This window comes from Suricata suricatta, chromosome 15 (genome assembly GCF_006229205.1).
Source record: "Suricata suricatta isolate VVHF042 chromosome 15, meerkat_22Aug2017_6uvM2_HiC, whole genome shotgun sequence".
Lineage (NCBI taxonomy): Eukaryota > Metazoa > Chordata > Mammalia > Carnivora > Herpestidae > Suricata > Suricata suricatta.
This window is the reverse complement of record NC_043714.1, coordinates 14185629-14207858: the sequence shown is the minus strand read 5'-3', so window position 1 is coordinate 14207858 and position 22230 is coordinate 14185629. Positions and strand designations below refer to the sequence as shown.

The window sequence follows — 22230 nt, the reverse complement described above, 5'->3', positions numbered from 1 at the left end:
CCTGTGAAAATAACACAATTCATGCAAAGGCAGAATTATTCCTCAAATAATTAAGCAATGGTTAGTCATTTTTATGCCAGCCCCTCATCAAAATTCTGATCTCAGTGACAAAATACATTTTTTGAGCTTTATTTTCTCTTTAGGCGATATGTCTACATTTAATTTTGTCTACCACCTATCACATTTTAGGTACATCAAAGATTGCTAAATGGTGAAGTCATAAATGGGTAGCTAGAATTTTCATGAAAATATTTTCCTCATAAAACCCAAACTTGTTGATTAACTGGTAGGGCTAGTATATATGATAAAATTTATATATGATTTTACATGTAAATTATGTAAATTATAGAAAATGTATGAAATAAAATGTCAACTTATTTAAAGCATACATATAAAAACCACATATATGAGATAAATCCATCCTGTATAAAATAATATATGGATAAGGTAATACATATTGACATATATGGATTTTATATGTGCATGATCATATATGTGTTTCTCTCCTATATATGATTTTATATATATGTGTGATTTTAATATTTTAAATAAGGTCTAGGGTTCCCTTGTAGTCTGGAAGTCTCATCTCTGGAGAAATAATCTCCATGGTCTTCTCTCCTCACACTGTCTGGGGAAATCTCCAGCTGCTAAGCCAAGAGTGGGACCACGAGCGGTGCAGAGTGGGCTCAGAGTGGAGAGGTCTGGACGCAGCCCCGTGTGGGTTATTTAATGAGTCTCCCTGTTGGCATGCTAGGCTGAGTCTAAAGGATTTGGGACAGCCTCACTCCTCGAGGGCTGTGGCAGCGTCCCTCATGTGTGTCGTGGCCTCTGGGCCTCACGCCGCCCTCCAGCCGGCTGTCCTGACTGACCTGTGCTCCTCAGAGGATCTGCTCAGGCATCATTAGAGGCATGATTGGCTCTACTTAAAGAAGGGGAAACCAACATCTCTATATGTGAATTGTAAACTGGCTTGTGTTGAAGTGGCTAATAAATGCCAGAAACAGGATCAGAGCTTAGTTCTGTTCTGTTTCTTAGTTTATAGCTTTTCCTTCTACACCTTGGTCTCCACCTTGCTTCCCCTCCTACCAGTCCGCGGCGGGGTAGGCAAGCTCACCGGCACTGTGCTGTTTGGATACTGTGTGTGCTGCCCTATTTTGAATAGTTTAAGTATGGGACATAAATAAATTCTTTCTCCTTTAGATGTCATGGTTTAAAAGTCCTACCCTGGTTGGCAACCTGCTTTCAGCCTCATGTCATTTTACACAGTTGACGTATGAGCCCATCTCTCCTTCGTATCCTCTCCCCCCACCCTTTCAGTAAATTGGGTTTATAATAGAAACACTAACTCAACGTTAACTCAAGTGATACTGTCAAGTGATATGATAAGACTGCGGGGTGATGTTTTATGGTAATAGATTCTCTTTGGGCTTCGTTTCCAAGATCATGAGATGGTGCCTCAGCCCTTAAAGGGCAAAAAGAGAGTGTGGAAGCCATCGCAGAAGACAATCTATGGCAAGTGTGTCTCCATTGTGCTTTCATTCCCAGCTCAGTAAAACAACAATAATGCCAAAACAACAACAACAAAACCACCAAATAAAACAACCTGAACAAAAGACTGATGTTTTATCAAAACACAAAATTTTCTTTAGAAGAAGAATCTCTACATAAGGAGTTGAAGTGTATAAAATAAATCATAATATTGTCCAGCTGTCCAATCTTACCTTCCTATGAGGTTGCTTAGCATAGTTATTATGGTCATATTCCTATGAACCTCTTTATTTTATTTTATTTTTATTTTTGTAATGCTTTTTTAAAATTTATTTTTGAGAGACAGTGTGAACATGGGAGGGTCAGAGAGAGAAGGTGATACAGAATCTGAAGCAGGCTCCAGGCTCTGAGCTAGCTGTCAGCACAGAGCCTGATGCGGGGCTCGAACACACGAACCGTGAGATCATGACCTGAGCCGAAGCCGGACACTTAACCAACTGAACCACCCAGGCGCCCCAGAACCTCTTTATTTTAACTCCTTAGTATGTGAAGTGTTATAAATCTCTTCCTTGGTTTCTCTTACCTGGTTTAAGACAGACAAAACTTTCAAAGGAAAAAAAAAAGCAAATCAATGTACAAAGAATGTGAAGAAACGTAAAAAGTATTAGAATACTGAGCCTTGGAAAGATTCTGCTCCTTGGGGTGCTGGCAGGGATGGCTCAGTCAGTTGAGCATCCGACTCTTGATTTCGGCTCAGGTCGTGATGTGGTTTGTGAATTTGAGCCCTGCCTCAGGCTCTGTGTGATATTGTGGAGCCTGCTTGGGAATCTCTCTCCCCTGTCTCTCTGTCCCTACCCTGGCCATGCTCGCTTGCTCTCTCTCTCAAAATAAACTTAAAAAATTTTTTTAAAAAAACAGAGGATTCTGGTCTTGTCTTAGTAACTTCTAGAGCCAGGTCTGATAGAATTCCGTAGCTACGTGGCTAGGCGATGGGCTTTCTAAATCTGTCCCTTATGCCACACACCAGCTTAAAACTTGCCTTGAGCACTCATGATCTGTGTGATATGTTGCAAGTTACAAGAGCTCAGTTACTTGGTTTGGGAATAGTAATGGGAATAGTAAGAACAACTACTCTATTAGACTGTTAGGAAGATTACTTTTTAAGTTTATTTATTTTGAGAAAGAGAGAGCACAAGCAGTGGAGGAACAGAGAAAGAGGGAGAGAGAGAATCTTAAGCAGACTCCATGCTGTTGGTCCAGAGCCCCACATGGGGCTGGATCCCCTGAACTGTGAGACCATGACCTGAGCTGAAATCTAGAGTCGGATGCTTACCCGACTGAGCCACCTGGGCACCCTGCCTGCTGGGTTAGTCACTGATGAAGGATTTGGGGGCAGAGAATAGCTATCATAGGGTTTAGTCCTAAAGTTATATTGTTACATTTCTGGATATGGAGTCAAATAACCTTGAACATTTTTATAGGCCCTTATGTTGAAGATCCAAAAGACACAAATAAAACTTGAGACTTTACAAACTTTCAGAATTTTAGAAAACCACGAGTCTGTGACCCAAACCACTGCTACCTAGATACCCAGTCTAGTGGCTCATCCCTGTGCTTACCACGTGTGGTTACTTCATGGGGCTTCTTGAGAGTTATTATCCTGGTCTGAAGGTTCTAGACAGACATCATTTCAAATTCCGTTGTTTTGTTTATTTTTGTGGTGAGCACAGAATCAGTGCCACTGAGGGACACAGCTACATTTTGAGCAGAGTGGCCCGAAATTTGTGTTTGGAGAGTGCCACAGATAGAATGGTTACATATCCCTTCTTGGGCCAGAAGTCATTGTTTGCACATGTTGAGTCCGGGAAATAAGAATAAGTGGGTTGTGTTAGAAAGAGGGCAGATGGCTAGATTTTTCCCGGCGAGCAGATTGCTCAACCTGCAAACGCTTGCACCTGGTTGACCTGCTGTCCGGCTGTCTGGCAGTCTCTTGGATGACTTGGTCACTCCTACTCCACAAGGATGGGCATGCATTTGTGCACTGTCTTTTCAGCCTGGAAAAGAATGCGGGTACCTCTAGTGGATTTGCATCTAATCTGAGGAGAAATCAGATTCTTTGAGCAAAATGCTACGGAGCAGGTGTGTGTACTTCATTATACAATCCAGACGGCCAAGATTCTTCTCCAGCATTTCCCAAAGAAAATGTGACTGCTAACCAAACTGGACTCACTTTTAAATTAATCATATTATAGATCAGGTTCCTTCTTTTCCCTACACAGATTCTTTACAAAGTAAAATGATACCCTAAAGATATTGCCCGCCCAGTGCAACATGGAACTCAATTCAGGCAAAGCCACTGTGACCAAATTCTCCTTCACAAATGCAACAAATGCGGCTGTGCTCCCAGAACTTAAGCCTGAAACATTCTCTCTGCTCAGCCACTCACGACAGCCTCTCAAAGGACCCGGTAGTCTGGTAGGAATTATGGATGGGGAAAAGATGATGGGTTTAAGAACCAAGACTGTGTAGCTTTGTGGTTCTATGCCTGTCACTGAATCAGAGCAAGAGGCTCAAGGATGGAGACCAGAATGTGAGGTTTGTGATAAAACAACTTGTCCCACTATAAAATGAGACTGGGCGTCCCTCTATAATCTCTCTGGGACTGTAGCTGAATTAGGATATTGCAGTGGGATGGCATCTTGGAGGTGCTAGGATGCAACTCTGAACAGCCACACTGATCTTTGACACCACGGTACCCGTGCAGGGCATGGGAGTGAAGGTGGGCCAAAGGCCAAGCATAGAGATTCTGGTGCGTGTGCTTGCCTCGATGCCACAGACAAGAAATCTCATTCTGGCTAAGGTTGCCTGGCAAGTAATTGCCAGGATGGAGTGCTAAGCAAGCAGCCGCAGCGTCAGAGAATCTGACCTTGGGAAGATAATGAGACAAGGAGAATTGAGAACAGATGAAAGCCAAGAGCACCTACTTTATCTCCTGACAGCCAGAGAACACCTTCATGCTCAATCAGTTCCTGCTAATGAGACGAGATGGGGCAAGATGGTAAAACAGCAGTAAGAGGCAAACTTTTTTTTTCAGCCTAATGATCTATAACTTAGATAAAATTGTCTTTTAGGTCAGACAGCAACATAAGTCTGAGCATAAAAGATACAAAAGCAACACCTGAATTATTTGGGTTTTGTTTACTTTGTAAGGGAGTGCCGAGGTTGAAGGCAATAATGAAATCCCTGTGCATCTTGACCATGCCATTTCCTGGTCAACTCTGCTTACAAGGAGAGTGTTTGAATATGGCCGTGCCATGGCCAGCGATTTCTTTAAATCATTCTCCTTTACAAATCCTGTCACTAGCTGTTCTAACGTTCAGCAGGAATTTTAACATGCACCTGACACTTAATGAATCCCTGCTTTAGTCTTTCTCTGCTGCGCTGGAAGTTCTTACATCCCTCCTGGAGATGACAGTGCAATCCTCATAAAGATTTGAGTACCTATCGACAGGGGAGTTTTTGGATACCTCCTATTTTCTTTGCAGTTACAGGAATGGTGCCCAGGTCACTGGAGAAGGGGCCATTTGCTGGTAAGTTTCCTTAGGTTGACATTCAGTAGGTGGCTAGATGCATAGTGTCATTTAACCTTCCCTCCAGCCCCAGGTCGCAATTCTTAATTAGCTTTGTTTATCAATGAGGAACTGAGGGCTCACAGAAATTATGAACATTCTCTAGAATCCCATGGTTAGCATGTCATCTTCTGTCTTTTTATTGCCAAAGTTCCTGTCCTTTTCACTTCGTCTTGATGTTAATAGGCGGTTTTTAAAAAACAGATAGATACGTGGGGAGGGATGAAAGGTATGACGCAGTAAAACAGAGTCAATGCCTTTAGGACGTGAGAACAATGTTTCTGTTTCTAGTTAACTTTTAGTTAACTTTTTTTGAGAAATATACAGTGTTTGTAAAGTAGCACAATAAGAATCAGTACACTGCCCTTGGCAGTATCGGTGATGCCTCCTCCGGGTCAGAGCAGGTTAATGGGTTCTTAAGCAACTGAAGACAGTGTTCTTATCTGATGCTACTGATGTCTGCACGAAGAGTTTCCTTGTCTTCTGAAGAGGGGAAGGCTATACCATGACCTTTATTCTCTCTACCTGCGCAGCTTCTCCCTCAGCACGCATGTGCGCATGCGCGCACACACACGTGAATTTACAAGCAAGATGAAGGAAATGAGAGCTCCCGTGGAGGCTTTGGAAGTGGACCCACCTTCTGCACGGATTCTCTAAGACATGAGCTGCGTCTCATCTCTGCAAATCTCAGAAAGACTGAGCCGTGGGAAGCAGTTAGTGGTTTCTTGCCGTCTGTGAAATATATCATCTGAGGAGGTGTTTCTAATGATGGGAAGGGGGCTGCTTTCTCAGTGTGGCTTCTGCTGACTCTGCTCAGGGGCGTCACAGGGTGTTTTCATAATAAAATCATACCATGACATAGCCTTGGAGGCCATGTTCAAGCCACTATTTATTTTTCTCATTTGCTTACAGAGTCTGCCCAAGCAGTCCACATATAGGTGGGAGAGATGGCAGGCTTAGGGGAAAGAAAGGGCCAGAAAAGAGAATGCTGCCTCTCTGCCAATGATTGATCTTTTTTTTTCTGCATGAAATTACTCATTCTGATATGTTAGGGTTGTTTTCTGTTGCTCTTTTTGTTTAAAAAATTATTTTTACATTTATTCATTTTTGAGAGACAGGGAGATAGAGCATGAGCCAGAGAGGGACAGGGAGAGAAGGAGACACAGAATCAGAAGCAGGCTCCAGGCTCTGAGCAAATGTTCAGCACAGAGCCTGATGCAGGGCTCAAACCTGCAAACTATGAGATCATGAACTGAGCTGAAGTTGGACACTTAAAGCAACTGAGCCACCCAGGTCCCCCTGTTGCTCCTTTTGTTAAAATGAAACAGTTTTGGGGGCATAAAATCCATATTCATTGTAGAAAATACAAATAAGCAAAAAGAAAACTACTTGACTATAATTACTCTTCTAGTGATAATCATTATGAAAGTTGTTAAAATGTGTTGTATAGTCCTTTGTTACTATTTCTATTCATATATATTTCCCCCCACACATGTAAACAAAGTGCAACTGTAACACAAAGTTCTTTTTTTATAAACTGTTTTTGCCACTTAACTATATACACAGACTTCTCTGGCATCAAGAAATATATTTCCATGTAAAAATTCAGCATGACACTCCACAGGATGGAAATATCATACTTCATTGAATCAGTTATTGAGATTTTAGGCTGTTTGAAAATTTCCGATACTTTTCTATAAGGTAGAGTTTGTGTTTTTATATAGCTATCATTTGCTACTTGTCTAATCAATTCCTCAGAATAAATGTCTTTAAATGAAATCTCTGGGTCAAAGGATACCCACCTTAAAAAGCAGCTTCCAGGGCGCTGAGGTGGCTCAGTCGCTTAAGCATCTGACTCTTGGTTTCGGCTCAGGTCATGATCTCCGGGTTTGTGGGTTCGAGCCATGTGTTGGGCTTTGTGCTATCAGCGTGGAGCCTGCTTGGGATTCTCTCTCTTTCCTTCTCTCTGCACCTTCCCTGTTCTCTCTCTCTCTCTCAAAATAAATAAACATTTTAAAAGAAGTAGTTTCCACGTTTATTGAAAAATTGCAGAAAAATGGGTTGCCATTGCTTTTTGGTTTGTAAGCCCTGGGAAGTGCTACCACACCGGCAGCAGCACCCACTCTCCTGCTTTGAAGCAACAGCCTTGGTGCCAGTTGATACTGCCCCGCATTATCATTCCCTGAAGGTGGCAAGGGTCCTGGTGGCTGCTCTTATCCTCGCTACACACACCTGAAGTTGCAGACGCGCATGTGTGGCAGGGACGTGAAGGAATGGTTGGAAGAGAAGAGTGAAATACTAGAGTGAGCAAAACAAAACTACATACATATGTACATACATACATGCTTCGATTCAGTTACAATCCAACTTCAGTCAATTGATATTCCCATAGCTGAGAAAGCTTGAGAAGGTAGTCATCAAAAAATTAATAATCTTAGCATTCACATCATTGAAAGTTGCTAGGAGGTCAACTACGGGGAAATTATTTTTTTTAATTTTAAATAATTGTTCAGTGTTTCCTGGTGGGTTTGGAGATCCGTTTTCCCTTGTTTCTTAATCTGCTGTCTTTTCTTGGTGTGTTTTGAGGTCTTCTGGTATCAGTATGCTTTTGACTTCTTGAATGTGTTCTTTTATATAATTACTGTAAGATTTCTCCCTGTGGTGACCATTAGGCTTACATAAATTATCTGAAACTGATAACAAGTTGACCTCAATAGAGTTCATTTATGTTAAACTTTCTGCTCCTTCTCCCCCTCACGTTTTGGATCGGACAGGACTGCAAGCTTGGTTCCCTACCCACGTGAGGCTGTAGGATAAGGCTCAGCAATTTGACTTCTCTGGTCAGGCTCACTAGATGGTTGGGAGTAGGCACTATATTCAGAAGTGCATGGGGCTGTGGATTAGCTTCCCTGTCCCAGCAAGGTGTGTACAGCTTGTTGTTTGGGGAGTGTATGCTCATATCAAGCGTGAGTTGTACTGAATTCCCTGGGTAGGTGAGGCCCAATTTTGCCCTACAGATGGGTGAGGCCATGGGCTGTGCTCAAGGGCCACCGGACCCAGAGCTGCGGACTGGACTGCCTTGCTTCCTGCGTGCACTGGTTAGGGGCCTGGTTGGAGAAGCTGAAGGCTGTATTCAGTGATGAGTGGGGCTATGGATTAGACTCCCTGGCCCGGTACAGTAAGAGAAGCAGGTCTAAAATCAGTAAAACTCTGTGTTTGTGGTCTTAACTCAAGCTGACTTACACCCCAAGTTCCCTGACTGAACAGGGCTCCTGGCTTTGCTCTGAAAGCTATCGGCTCTGTGTGCCTTTTTCTGGGTTCAAACACACTGGGTGTTTCCGCCAGCCCTTCCAGTTATACAGGGTCTGAAGACCCTCTCCACAGCGGGTGAGGCTCCTCTCAGCCCCCTTGCCTGGGCCTGTGGGGAAGGGGGCTCTCCAGTTGGGAGGGACCAGGAGCTCCCCTCAGCCTGGGCTCTGAATGACTGCTGCTGCCTGTGCTTAGCACCGGAAGCCCCCACGCCTGTGGGGTCCTGCTGTGGGGTGATCACCTCTGCCTGCCCATCTCTTGGCTCGAGCACCGCTGGGCTGCGCAGCTTCCAGGAGCCGTAACCAGCCCTTCTGGTCAGACGGGGCTGGGGACACACTTCACAGCAGGCGGGGCTGCGGCTTTGCACCTCGGCTGGGTGTGGGCAAACCAGGCTCACTCTTTGTCTGAGGTTCTGCATCAGGCAGATCTGCCTCCTGCCAGGTTCCCTGTCAGAGTGCACCCCACCTTAGGTCTGCACATGAGCCAAGCTCTTGGTGGGGATTACTGCTGGGACCCTGCAGGTATGAACTCTGTCTGCAAAGAAATACGTGCTGGATGCTGTAATTCCCTCTTCCCTTTTCCCACACATTCCCAGTGGTTGAGCCCCGCTGATTCCCCTGCAATCCCTATGGTGCGACATCAGAGCAGGGTCTCCCACAGAGTGACCCACAGTGCTGGGAGGTGCTGGTTGTCATGCCGGCCTCTCTGTCCCCACCTGAGGAAACAGAGGCTCAGGGAAGACCTTTCCACTTGGTGCTGTGTTGTCCTGGGGGAGAGGCAAGGCAGCCAATGTGTAGGTACTTCTCTTATACTTTTTATTTTAAGTTTATTTATTTATTTAAGAGCATGGGAGCAGGGGAGGGGTAGAGAAGGGGAGGGGAGAGAGAATCCCAAGCAGGCTCTGCACTGCAAGGGGCTCAAACCTATGAACTGTGAGATCATGACCTGAGACAAAGTCAAGAGCTGGAAACCTAACCGATGGACGGCGTGCCCCCTCCCCTTACACTTCTAAAGCGGTCTGTCGTAGGCTGAGGGGCCCGGGGCTGCTTCAGCCTCACCCTCATGGTCTAGGGTTCCCTCCACGGTGTCTTGAAAAGTTCTTGTTCTTGTCTTGATGAAGAGTGATCAAAAATGCCATATGCCATCAGATTTCCTTGTAAACAAAATAACTTTCTAAACACCAGTAGTATTCTGAAAATGGCATCCATTGACTATTAGGTGGTGAGTTAGTTGCCAGTCTGTTTATTGAAATTTTGTTCTCCAAGAGACTATGGAGAATATTTCTGCATTCGGTGAGGGATTGTTCTAGATTACTACTAACGTTCTCTCCAGATTAAGGTTCTATGGCTCACTGGCAGTATTTTATGAATGCCATAGATCTATTTCTCCATCCTAGAATAGATAGAAAAAGGGTCTATGCTTATTTTTATTTTCTCAAATAATACAAGTTGTGCATTTTATTTTTTTCTTACATCTACATAAATGTTCTTTAGTGTTGGTAAGATGCTATCTTTCTGTCTGACTCATTTGTCCATTTATTATAGTATGGTTTTCTCCCCCCAACTTTTAAAAATATTTATAGACAAAACAACAACAAAATCCAAATGAGTTGGACTAAATTTACAAAGTGGAACCAAAAATCTCTCCACAGAGTGTCCAAATGGAGACAAGTACAAGAATCAAGGAACACACCCAAATATCTGATTAAGCAGCAGGGCAATGGAAAGCAATTTAATTCTACTGTACATCTTCCCAATGCCCTTGGGATATAGTTATATTATATTATTATATTATATTATTAAGTTCAGTGGGTTTTGTCCTTATGGCAGCTAGAATGCTTCACTGAGTCTCTAATAAGTTCATATTTCTACTGTGTTTCCTCTAAACATGTTACCTTACTATGTTGACCTGCTGTGAAGCATGCCTGGTCCTTACATAGCCACTTATTTAGCCGTGTATGCCCTTTTGTGGTTTTGCTGAAGAAAACTTAGACGTTCTACAGAGTGTAATGAAATCTGCTTCTTCCAGATTTTTCTTTTGTGGACATTCTAACCACCTGACTATCCGACTACAGCATTCGGCACTAAGGCGGTTCAATTTTTATAACAGCTTTTGGTGTGGTCCTTTGTCAGTACTTGTCTAACAGCCTTTATTAATTACTCTATTGGCCAGAGAGCCTGGTGGCTCCATTCACCGAGCAGCCAGCTTTGGCTCAGGTTATAATCTCATGGCTCATGAGTTTGAGCCCTCTACCAGGCTCTGTGCTAACAGCTCAGCGCCTGGATCCTTTGGATTCTGGGTCTCTCTCTCTCTCTGCCCCTCTTCCACTCACTCACATACTCTCTCTCTCTCAAAAATAAATAAACATTGAAAAAAAAACTCTTAAAATTACTCTCTGGGTCTTCTCCATGTGCATGTACTCATGTCCTCTCTGCCCTTTCCTCTCCTTAGAAAGATGATGCTTTCTGAGGTAGTCTTCTCAAGATACGGCAATGAAAGCGTTAATGGTCTTAGTGTCTATCCTAATTCCTTCTAGATTTCCCCAACTGGAAAAGCCTCTTGAGGTGTTTACTTCCTAGGAGTCTGCTGAAGCTCAAACTGTCAGCGTGGAGGGGTCTACAGGACAGGAATCTTCTTAGTATGTGTGGGTCCCCCCTCCACACCCCTGATCCTATCTACACAACAGCACCACCTTTACATACTGTGTTCCCCCACTATGTCCGTCCAAGGCCTACAATTCTCATCATCAGAATGTAGAGGGACAAAAATTAAATGTGTTTCTTGCTTCAATTACTCATTTGCATTTGAAAAATGCTATGTGGATAATCAATTCTTTCAATCATGAGTGACATCAGTTTAAAATAACACATTTCCACATAGCAGCCCTGCACTGTGTCTACGTTTTCCTCCCTGGCCTATTTATTGTCTTGGGACTGAAAGGGTCTTAGCATCTAGGTATGAGCACTGGTGATGATTTGAGAGGACGTGGGGGAGTCTAGGCCTTCTATAAATTATGCCAGCCCCTTTCCTTTGTGTCTCCTGAGAGACGTCTGTGTTCATTTTTAAATAATTGGTAATACAAGATAGATTTTAAGCCAATCAAAAGCTGATTTTTATCCCCTCCTCTATTATCTGTGGACCTACTCTGCGGTTTATTATAGTTATTGGACTGTATATTGCTGTGGTTCCTTTATGCTGTAGGTGTTTTGAAGGTAAAGACTGTGTTTTGCCAAACTCCGGGTACATCCTAGGCTCTTAATAAGAGTTTATTAGACAATTGAGTGAATATTTTTAATGCACTTGCACTCTGATATGTGACACGGTAGACCTTAGGCTGGGAGGTGAGGGATCTGTGCCATAGTTTGGATGCTGCCGGTAACTTGCTGCAGACTCCTCAGGAATTTACTTACCTTCGCTCATCAGTTTCCTCACTGGTATAATAAAGGAGTTGAAATAGCGATTCTCTTCTAGAGCTTTTCTATGGCCTATTTTTCTTAGTGACATTTAAAGTCCTTCTCCATCACCTATGATAAATGACTCTTCAACAGAGAAAAAGGACAGGTGAGAGGAGGTAAGGCTGAGAAGTGGCTGCGTTAAATCTGGGACAACGGACAATCCCCAAGTCCTTCTCCTTGCAGTCACAATTCAGCAGACGACTCTGCCGCCACCTAAGTTTTCCTTTCCTAATTGCTTATAAAAATGTTTAAAAGATCGTATTTTTCATTCTTTGAGTACCTGTCACTAATGTCAGGGGAAGGTGACTCCGAGTCATGCTGGGCGGCTAGCAGCAAGAAGCTAGGTGAGCATTAAAATGTGACCACTACTCAGACATTGATTCCTAACCCTTTGTTTTAGTAAAGTGATTTCAGCCACCTGGATAAGAGCTATTTTTTAAATCTCTCTTTGTAATTGCACCTTCTTATAGGCATGATGGATGGTCAGGGTGACAGGCAACATCTGCCCCTGACGGCATGTTATGTTCTCCTGCAGAGACGGCAGTGTGGTCCAGTGGACCTCTTGGGGCGGGGCGAGTCACAGAGCACAAGTTCTAACCTCAGCGCTGTCCTTCAAACTCGTGGGATGACCTTACGGAAGATGCTTAACTAATCTGGAGCTCTTTTTTTTTTTTTTATCATCCATAAACACGGAGGAAATAACAAGTTTTCAGCCTTTAGTGGAAGACTGGCTAATAAATCATTAGAACGTGCTTGGCAATAAAATGCTCTGCAGAAAAGCAGAAGACTAACAGCATGCAAATGGAGTAGAAATTGCATTTGTCCAGGAAAAGTAAACTTTGCTCAAATCTGCATGAGAGGACTTGAACATATTCTCGGCAGAGCACCTTTGAAATGATGAGCAAAGTTTTTACTGGATCTGCCCAGCCCTTGGACAGAATGCGCTGGCTAGGAGCAGCATAGCTGGCACTGAAGACTGTGGTCTCTGATGTGATGTATGTGCTTATTGGAGTTCTCATTCTGCTTCGAAAGAAGAGTCTGAACTGAGGCGCCAGTTCCAAAAAGTCAACATAGAGCCTGGGACCAGACAGTCGGGAAAGGAACAGAAGAAAGGAGCCTTTGAATGAGAGAGCGTTTGGTTACGTGGCTCTTTTTAAATGTATTCATCCTTGTGCTAGTATGTCTTTGCCTTGGAGGCTAAAGCCCCGAGTTTCTCAGATTGAAAATACTGCTATCTCAATAGTTTTTTAAAAAAATCCAATTAATGTTTTCACCTTGAACTCTGATGTTTTATTTATTTATTTTTTTAATTTTTTTTTGTTTTATTTATTTTTGATACTGAGAGAGACAGAGCATGAGAGGGAGAAGGGCAGAGAGAGAAGGAGAGACAGAACTGGAAGCAGGCTCCAGGCTCTGAGCTAGCTGTCAGCACAGAGCCTGATGCAGGGCTCGAACCCACGAACGTGAGATCTGACCTGAGCCGAAGCCGGAGGCTCAACCGACTGAGCCACCCAGGCACCCCGAACTCTGATGTTTAAATTTCTTTCTATCCCTGTACAAAATTGCTTCCTCTTCTGCTCACTTCTCCAATTCGAATCCCATTTATCCTTAAATCCCCTTCCTCTAGTAGTTTTTCCAAACTATGCCAACTATGGTCTTTTTCTTTGATGACTGTGGACTCTGTATTTGCGGCCTCCGTATTTGACCACAGCTCATCTTGCTAATCTTGACTGCAGCTAGCACGTGTAGTACCTTTGTGCGAATTACAACAAGGCTCCCTACCCAGTAGGTGAACTACAAAACACCCCCCTGCTCTATTCTAGCCCCCTTTCTTCCCTGGCCTCACCACCTCCTCTCCTTGTCTTCGTCAGTCCCCAGTTTCAGCGCTCAAGCTGGTAGGTTCTATGTGGAACTGGGTGCATTATTCTTATCATCTCTGGTCCTGTCAGTGTGTTCTGTAGGGGTGGATGCGGAAGATCATTCCTCTGCACTCCCGGCTTCCTGAGGCACCGGGCCAGGCCCGGGGGGCTCACTGAGGAGCTGTAGCTGCGGGGCTCATGGAGGATAAGCCCACATCCTTGCCATCGTCCCTGTTAGCCCATGTCCCAAATCCCCACTAGTCTTCTAGTCTTTCTGGTTAAAACGTGGTTTGGTTGTCTTTTTATTCTCCCCGGACAGTTTTGCTCGTTACAGAAACAATGCATGCTCTTGCACAAATAATTGAAAAATAAAGCGTACAAAATGGAAAATATAATTCCTTAGAGCCCCAACTCCCAGGCTGTTTTGTGTTATTTTGTAGACCTTTCAGTGCGGTACACACATGCACATACATGTGTGTGCATGGACACATACACACATTTGTTAGGAATGGGATCATCTAAACTTTATTTTAGATGTCTATGATTTTCATTTAGCATGATGTTCTCAGTTAAGAATGAATGGTACCTTTTATGCTTATTATTAAATATGATTGGAAGGATGTGGTTTTGAATAGCTACATGGTGTTACTTTATATAACTATGTTAACATTTATTGTCAAACCCTTAACATTGGACGTTAACATTGTTTCCAACTTTCTTCTCTGGTAGATGAGTATAAACATAAATATATCTCCAGGCTGTCAGCTTCTCTCCCTCCCTACTACCACTCCCTAATCCAAATGACAGCTGTCCTCACATGCATGACTTCAGTACAGCCCAGTGGTTCGGTGTGGGCTAGAGCCAGAATGCTTAGGAATGGATCTGGATCTGATGTGGCCGCGAGGAAGTTATTTGGTCTCCCGTGCCTCCATTTCCTCATCTGCTCCATGGAGGTATCACCGGTTATAGTATCTGCTTAAAGAGATATTAAGAGAAACAATGAAATCTCATTTATCAAGCACTTGGAATCATGACCGGACGTAAGAGATTTTCAACAAATACGATTTCATCAACACCTCACTCATCACTTTTATCCACTCTTGCCTGGATGTGCTCCATTGTCTGGGTGGGAGCTAACATTCCACCCTGGCACCAGCCAGCCAAACTTCACAGACATGTGTATGTCTACTGGATCTATGCAGTCTCGCTTCCGTCTAGATGGAATGGGGGAGCTCAAGTACACGTAGTATTGCGAAGGGGGCTATTCATCTCCCTGTATTTTCAGACAAAACCATAAGTTACAATTCGAAGTACTTTTTTGACATTCATTAGGCCTTGGAGTGAAGGCGTAGGGTTTTGTTTTCTTCATTTTCCAAACATTGTTGTCACATATCACCATAATTTGTCCCTAAATTCATCCCTGCCTCATACAGAAGTTTCTCACTGAAGTCATTAGGAATCTGTAGTGATTCGTTGAGAACTTTGTGGGAGAAAACAGCCCAGATTTTATTTGATAAATTCTTCAGAACATTAATTTAACATCTTGTTCTCTAAAATATGTTCTCTTTGGTGGTGATAATTATTGCGGATGTGAGTGAAGCTGAGTTTGAATCATTTAAGACCTCAGCATTCACAAATAATGCCCAGTGGAGTTTGTTTCTGAGATTGATATTTAAGCAGTAATTCAAGTAATGAAGTCTTGTTGTGTTTCAAGAAAATCAGCAACGAAGTAAACAGTTTGTACTGTGGAGGTAATTACAGGGGCCCCTGTGAAGATGGACATTCTCTCATTCAGCTGTGGAGGCAGTCTGGGATTTATAAAGGTGTAATCTTTTGAAGAAACATTTGTTTGGGATTAGCAGGATCACGGAAGTTTGAGTCAAATTATAAAATAGATCAGCAATAATAAGCCTGTGACATCAAACTAAAGGGCATGTGTAATTGCCAGTTAATACTGAGGGGTGACCCTGATCCCTGCCTTTAACAGCCTCTTCCACCAGGAGTGATTTTTGTCTAACTTTTGGCAAGCTTATTCCTTTTACTTTTTTAATTAAAAAAATTTTTTTTAAATGTTTATTTTTGAGAGAGAAACAGAGTGGGCAGAGAGAGAGGGAGGCACAGAAGCTGAAGCAGGCTTCAGGCTCTAAGCTGCCAGCACAGAGTCCAAATGGGGCTCAGACTCACTGGCCAAGCTGTAAGATCATGACCTGAGCTGAAGTCAGCCACTTAACCGACTGAGCCACCCAGGCGCCCCTGGCAAGTGTCTTTACAACAACCCTGATCTCTTGTACGGTTATAGTATCATTTTTTGGGTTTTAAAGACTTGACACTTCTAATGTTTTTTTTATAAGTCGATTGAATTATTTATTTTGATAGAGGGAGGGGTGGGACAGAGATGAAAGGGAGAGAGAGAGAGAGAGAGAGAGAGAGAGAGAGAGAGAGAGAGAATCCCAAGCAGGCTCCACACTGACAATGTAGAGCCTGACATGGGGCTTGATCTTACAAACTGTGGGATCATGACCTGAGCCAAAAACAAGAATTGGATGCTCAAACCAGGTGCCCTAAGTTGACACTTTTCTAAAAACCAATCAAACTGTTAGAAAAAAAAAGAAAAAGTCTGTGATCCCGGGAGCCGCAGGCCCTGCTTCCAGAAGTGGGGAGTTCTGAGGGTGGAGGGCTGCAGGGTACAGCAGGCCAGAGTCTTTGCAAAGAGTCTTAGAGACCCAACTGATGATAAATAGGGCAATTATGAAGATTAAACATAGCCTATACTGTCAGGAGCTCTGTGTGTGTGTGTGTGTGTGTGTGTGTGTGTGTGTGTGTGTGTGTGTGTGAGAGAGAGAGAGAGAGGCTAGATTTGGGTGGCCTGGGGGGAACACTCCAGGCAATGTGGCCTGAGGCTATTTTGGTAAAATGCAGATTAAATCATTTTAAGTTGGAAAGGATAAGTTTTAGATCAATGGAGTCAATGCTTTCATTTTACAAGTATAAAAACAGCTACAAAGAATTTAAAGACTACTCCAGAATCACACAGCATTTATGACATAGGGTACATGGGAAAAGTGGATAGCTCACCACATTTAGGAAGAATCGGTAGGATCACAACTCCTGATCTTCTTTGGTAAAATTAAAAATAATAAAAAAAAAAGGAACCGTGTTAAAACTCTTTCTAGTAGGAGTTGTTTAGACTAATTTGAGGCCCATCAAATTTCATGTTTTCCAAGGCAGTGATTGCCTCTGTTCAAACCACCAGGGAAGAGATTGTATCCCTGACTTGCCTTCACAAGGGATAGGAACCACATTTCTAGAAAGTACAGTGGAAGGGAAGCCTAGATATGAATTTCAGACTTACTTCATGCAAAAAACTTTTTCTCCTTTCTTTGTTCTATTAAAGGGAACTGAAGTTTAAATCCCCCCAACCTTTGAGGAAAAGTGAACCAGTTTCAGGCTGATTTGGGGCCTTTAGAATAAAGGACTATCAGAGGGGCACCTGGGTGGCTCAGTAAGTTAAGCATCCAACTTCAGCTCAGGTCATGATCTCACAGTTTGTGAGTTTCAGCCCTGCATTGGGTTCTGTGCGGACAGCTCGAAGCCTGGAGCCTACTTCAGATTCTGTGTCTCACTCTCTCTCTGCCCCTCCCTTGCTTATGCTCTGTCTCTCAAAAATTAATAAACATTATAAAATTTAGGGGCAAAAAGGACCAACAGAGCTTGTTGGGCAAGAATGAGGGGGAGGTGTGCTGAGGAGCAGGTGACTGAGAAGAAAGTGGAATTCAGTGGCATAGAATGATGTCTTAGGAAAGCAGTGAGAACAGGCTTTCCCCCTCACTTCCTGGATGAACGAGCTCTCCCCAGACTTGGGAGAAGGTAATGCTAGAGAGAAGCCTGTGAGTGTGTGGTCCTGGGAGCACTGAGTCTCTGCTTCCCAGTAGCACCCTTCCAGAGGTGAGGAGTCCTGAGGGAGAAGGAGGGCTCAGAAGCCCTTCCCTTTGACTTTGAAGAGGCTGAGCTGAATGAGCTTAGACCTCCTCAGGTGGAAGTGTGGTTAGTGAAATCCCACCAAAAGCAGAGGGACCCCCACTCTGAGAGGGTCTCAAAAAGCCCGAGATGCATTCTGACAGCTTCTGTAAGTCACTTTGATATTTCTTAAATTCACAGACTCTCCAGACCTGAAAAAGTGGCATTTCTTACCCAATGAATAAAGATGAATCTCATTATAGCGTATCAGTGAGGCAGGCTTTCTCCCAAATCTCCAGCTCTGACTTTGTTCAACCCCCTTTTGAGCATCTACACTAAAAAAGGAGAAGTAGGGGATGGAGACAGAAGCATAAACAAAGCAGACCTGGTCTGACTTGTAGCTCCAACCACTCATGTTCTTAACCTTCTTGTCACCACCCATCAGCTTGGGACTTGCCTGAGGCCGGCACCACTGACAACTTCTAATCTTGCTAACTTCTAGAATAGCTACATTGTGATACCATCATTTATTAGCTTTCTTGACATGATGTTTCTTTTACCTGCAGCAGAAACAAATTGTGCAGACCCCTCGCAATCGCCTGAGTGTCCTGTGGCTTTATCAAGTAGCCAGGATGGCGAGCATGGGTTGATGGACAGCTCTGTGAATAATAAGAGGTAAAAATTCATTGATACTGGGGCACCTGGGTGGCTCAGTTGGTTAAGCGTCCAACTTCAGCTCAGGTCATGATCTCACGGTTCATGGGTTTGAGCCCTGCACTGGGCTTTGTGCTGACAGCTCAGAGCCTGGAGCCTGTTTCAGATTCTGCGTCTCCTTCCCCTGCTCGTGCTATCTTTCTCTCTCTCAAAAAAAAAAAAAATTAAAATGTTTTAAAAAATTTATTGATACACTTAAGGGAATCTATTCAAAGCACAGAACCCCCCTGCCCCTCTTCCTCAGGTTTCTGGACTTGGCCCTAACTCTTTGTTCTTCTGGGTCATGGTGCCCCCGGAAACTAGACCCCAACTACAAAACATATTCTTCTCTAGCCTGACCACAACCCACACCCCCGACAAGCCCCAGAAATAGCCACTTGAGAAGCCTCCTGCTCTGTCTGGCCAAGAATCGACACCTTCCCCTCCTCCCCTCCCCGTTGGTGTATCTGCAACCCTCCCACATCCTTCAAAGCCCCTTAAAAGGCCCAGCCTGACAGAACCTTGGGGCTGACACTTCTCTTGGTGCCTCTCCTCCCTCGGAGTGAGGAACTTCTGTCATGCTTGGTGCTCCACTCTTTGTGCAAGTCTTTGCCACCATGTCACGGGCCACCCTAACATACACCGTATGCTGAATGTGGGATGTTCTACACATTCTACAGGGCAACTGACCTGGTCTTTTAAATAAAGCAATGGCATGAAAAAGAGAGCAGTTATAAATTTTAAATGACTTTGAAAAACATAACTAACATGGCACACGGGTCATTTTTCTGCTATTGATTCAAGCATGCTAGCCAGAATGAGACCATTGGAGGGTAGTCAGGAGTTGGAATAAGGCTTAGCATTGGCTGATATTGAGTTGTTGATTTTATTCATTATAATAATGATACTGTGTTTATATAAGAACATAACTTTTTAAGAGATGTGTATAGGAGTACTTATAAATAAAATATCATATTTAGGATTTGCTTTAATCTCCTTTGGCAGCAGATAAAAAGATGCAAAATGGAAAAATGTTGATCATTCGTCAGTGTAGACCAGTAGTTCATGGGGACTAACTCTACCATTCTCTCAATTATTACTTCTCTTTTAAATTTTTCAATTAAAAAGTTAAAAAAATGTGCGCACTCTGATTCTCAATGCTAGTTAATGTGCAAATCCAAAGGCACTTGATTTCTTCAGTTGTTCCTGCCCAATGGATTAATTGATAAATGCTATTTTGTCTGATACACTTTAGCGCTATCGATGTTTGCTTCTCCAAACATTTAGTAACCATTAATCATTTGTTCATTTATTCAATGAACCCCGAAGGATTTAATGCCAGGTATATGCATGAACAGAATGCTCTTTCTGTTCCTCCTTCAGATTCTGGAACTCAAGACAGTGCTGTTCTTTCCTCCGTGCATCTGTCAACCATTCTCTCTACTAACTTTGTTTCCATCCAAATCAACCACAACATGGGATTTACTCCCTCAGCAGATTCCATTTGAGCGGGGAAGGAGGCATGGCAAAATAAAAAAGATGAACTGTAGAGGTGGGTAGGAATTCAATTTCTGGCTCCCCCACTTATGTGCTCTGTGACTCGTGGGTACATGTATCTTCGGAGACCCTTGCCAGTAAAATAAAGGCAATGCATGCTTAATGCGTGGTGGGGCAGAGGCTGCAGGCCCCCCACCTGTGTCCCCCTGGTACTCGTGTCCCCGTGCTTGCCAACAGCTTCCTGTTACAAGCACAGGAAAACCTTGGATTGTGAGTTACTTGTTCTGCAAGTGTTCCACAAGACGAGCAAACATTTCTAATAAATTTTAACTTGATAAACGAGCGATGTTTACAATACAAGTAGTATGTGATACTGAACATCACATGATCAGAACTAATCCAAAGAAAATTGATATTCCCTTTGATATACAAGTGCTCTGAATTACAAGTGTGTTTCTAGAACAAATTATGCATGCAAACCTGCCTTACTGTAGCTGTAAGTCTGCCTGAAGGCTCTCTCTGGACACAAAGGCTTTTCTTTCATGTGCTTCAGTTTCTCTTATGTTCTCAAAATACTAAGTAAAATTTTCTTAATTACTTGGGATCTGAATGTCTGGTTATGTGAGCAAGTGGGAGGAAGAGATTAGGAAAGAAAATGTAGCAGTGGTCCAGAGCAAGGAGTGGTAACTGACTTGCAGATGCCTGGTTTTAGGAATTCTTAGAAGTCTTTGGAGAAGGACTCTAAACTTTGTGCAGTTATATAAAAGAGGGATATGGTTATTTTCCTTTGGGATAGGTAACTCCGTAATCCTGGAAAACCTGAAAACATAGCTCACACAAAGTTTCCAGAATTAACACACTTGTCATTACTCAGATGATCTAGTTGGAGAAATTCTGAAACCTCTCCAGTGGGTCGGTGAGGTGTAAGCATGTTTAGAGATAAAGACTCAAGTACTGAAGCCAGCCAGCAATCCAAATCAGTGTCTGAGGGAGTATGATCTCATGGGGAGGGCAGGGTAATAAGAATTTCTAGAAAGTACAAACACTGCTAAGAATGCCCATGTGGCTCAGGCGGCACATGCAGTTTGAAAGTGAACTCCCGTAAGCAACTGTGTTCTTCCTGTGTAAATTAATAGTTTAATTAATCCTTCTTTTGTAAATTAATAACCAGTCAGAGATAATAATAGTACTGCCTTGTAATATTGTGCTGACAAATGAATTTATATATGTGAAATGCTTTTAACAATGTGTGGCACATAGCGTATCAGGGTAAGCTCTGGGCCGTTACGTACTATATTATCCTACAGCCCGCTAGGAGAGGGGTGTGGGAGGAGGAGGAACAGTTCCTCAAGGTCAGACTCTAGTCCCAGTGAGAAGGCCGATGCACTGATCAGGGAGCAGAGGTGGAAATCCCAGTGGGTAAACTAGGCGAGTTGACCAGGGTTGGGAGAAGATCACTAACACTGTGATTCCCAAGCAGATGGCGAGTTTTGGGAGTCCAGACACTGTCTTCATATTTCTGCCCTTCCCACCTCGTGCAGAGTCTGGCCCGTGGTCTTCTCAGGAAATGTTTGCTTAATGAATGATGAGTAAAGTGAAAGTGTAGGTAACAATGCATCTTATGCAAACATAGCAGTATGTTTCCAAATCTCATTCCTAGTGCATTTACTTCACTGTCCTACGAGTGTCTGGAGGTTTTCAGGGAAGTGTTACAGTTCAAGGCATCACTGCCTCCAGGGGACAGGACTTGTGACAGGTGGGAAAACAAAAGGCCTCTCCTTTCTGGCTTTCTTGCAGGTCAACACTCTTTATGGATTGGAAAATCTCTGCTATAAATCTTATTTTAGGAAAAGGAGCCTTATTTCTCTTCTCCCAAATCAGCCGACTCAACCCTGTTTGAGTTAGGTGCCATTCTGAGCTGCCCGGAGTAGCCTCAGTGTGTTTGAGGTTGGCAGGACTTCTGGTACATCCAGAAAAATCTTTTTACAGATATGGATATATCCTCTTGTCTTCTAAGTCAGCTCTTTTAGTAAAGAAGGAGCATTCATTTGGCCCCCCAAAATTTTGTGCCCACACACCCACACACGCATGCACACACACAGGTGCGGGCACAGAACCTCCTTGGGTTTCTATCATCATTTAAGTTCTTGGCTCCATACCCTCACATCCTTTAAACCATTTCACGATTTACTTAAACTGGTTAGAGGTTTTTGTTACTTGCAATCAAGTGAGATTTGATTAAGTCGCTCTCTGAAGTGTTAACACTGAAAATACATTTCTTGCTATTCTTGGTGGATTCTGACTTCTCCCTGGGAAGCTTTCCTAACCCATGTTTCTCCTGAA

General features: G+C 43.3%; 1 long non-coding RNA gene across 1 annotated transcript in view; it reads left to right on the top strand.

Moving 5' to 3' along the window:
- LOC115279222 overlaps window positions 1-20188 on the top strand; it is a 50856-nt gene extending 30668 nt beyond the window's left edge. Inside the window, exons 2-3 of the long non-coding RNA XR_003903292.1 lie at window positions 18264-18372; window positions 19774-20188. This is a non-coding gene — a long non-coding RNA (uncharacterized LOC115279222). The remainder of the gene's footprint in view (window positions 1-18263; window positions 18373-19773) is intronic.
- The last annotated feature ends 2042 nt before the right edge of the window (window positions 20189-22230 follow it).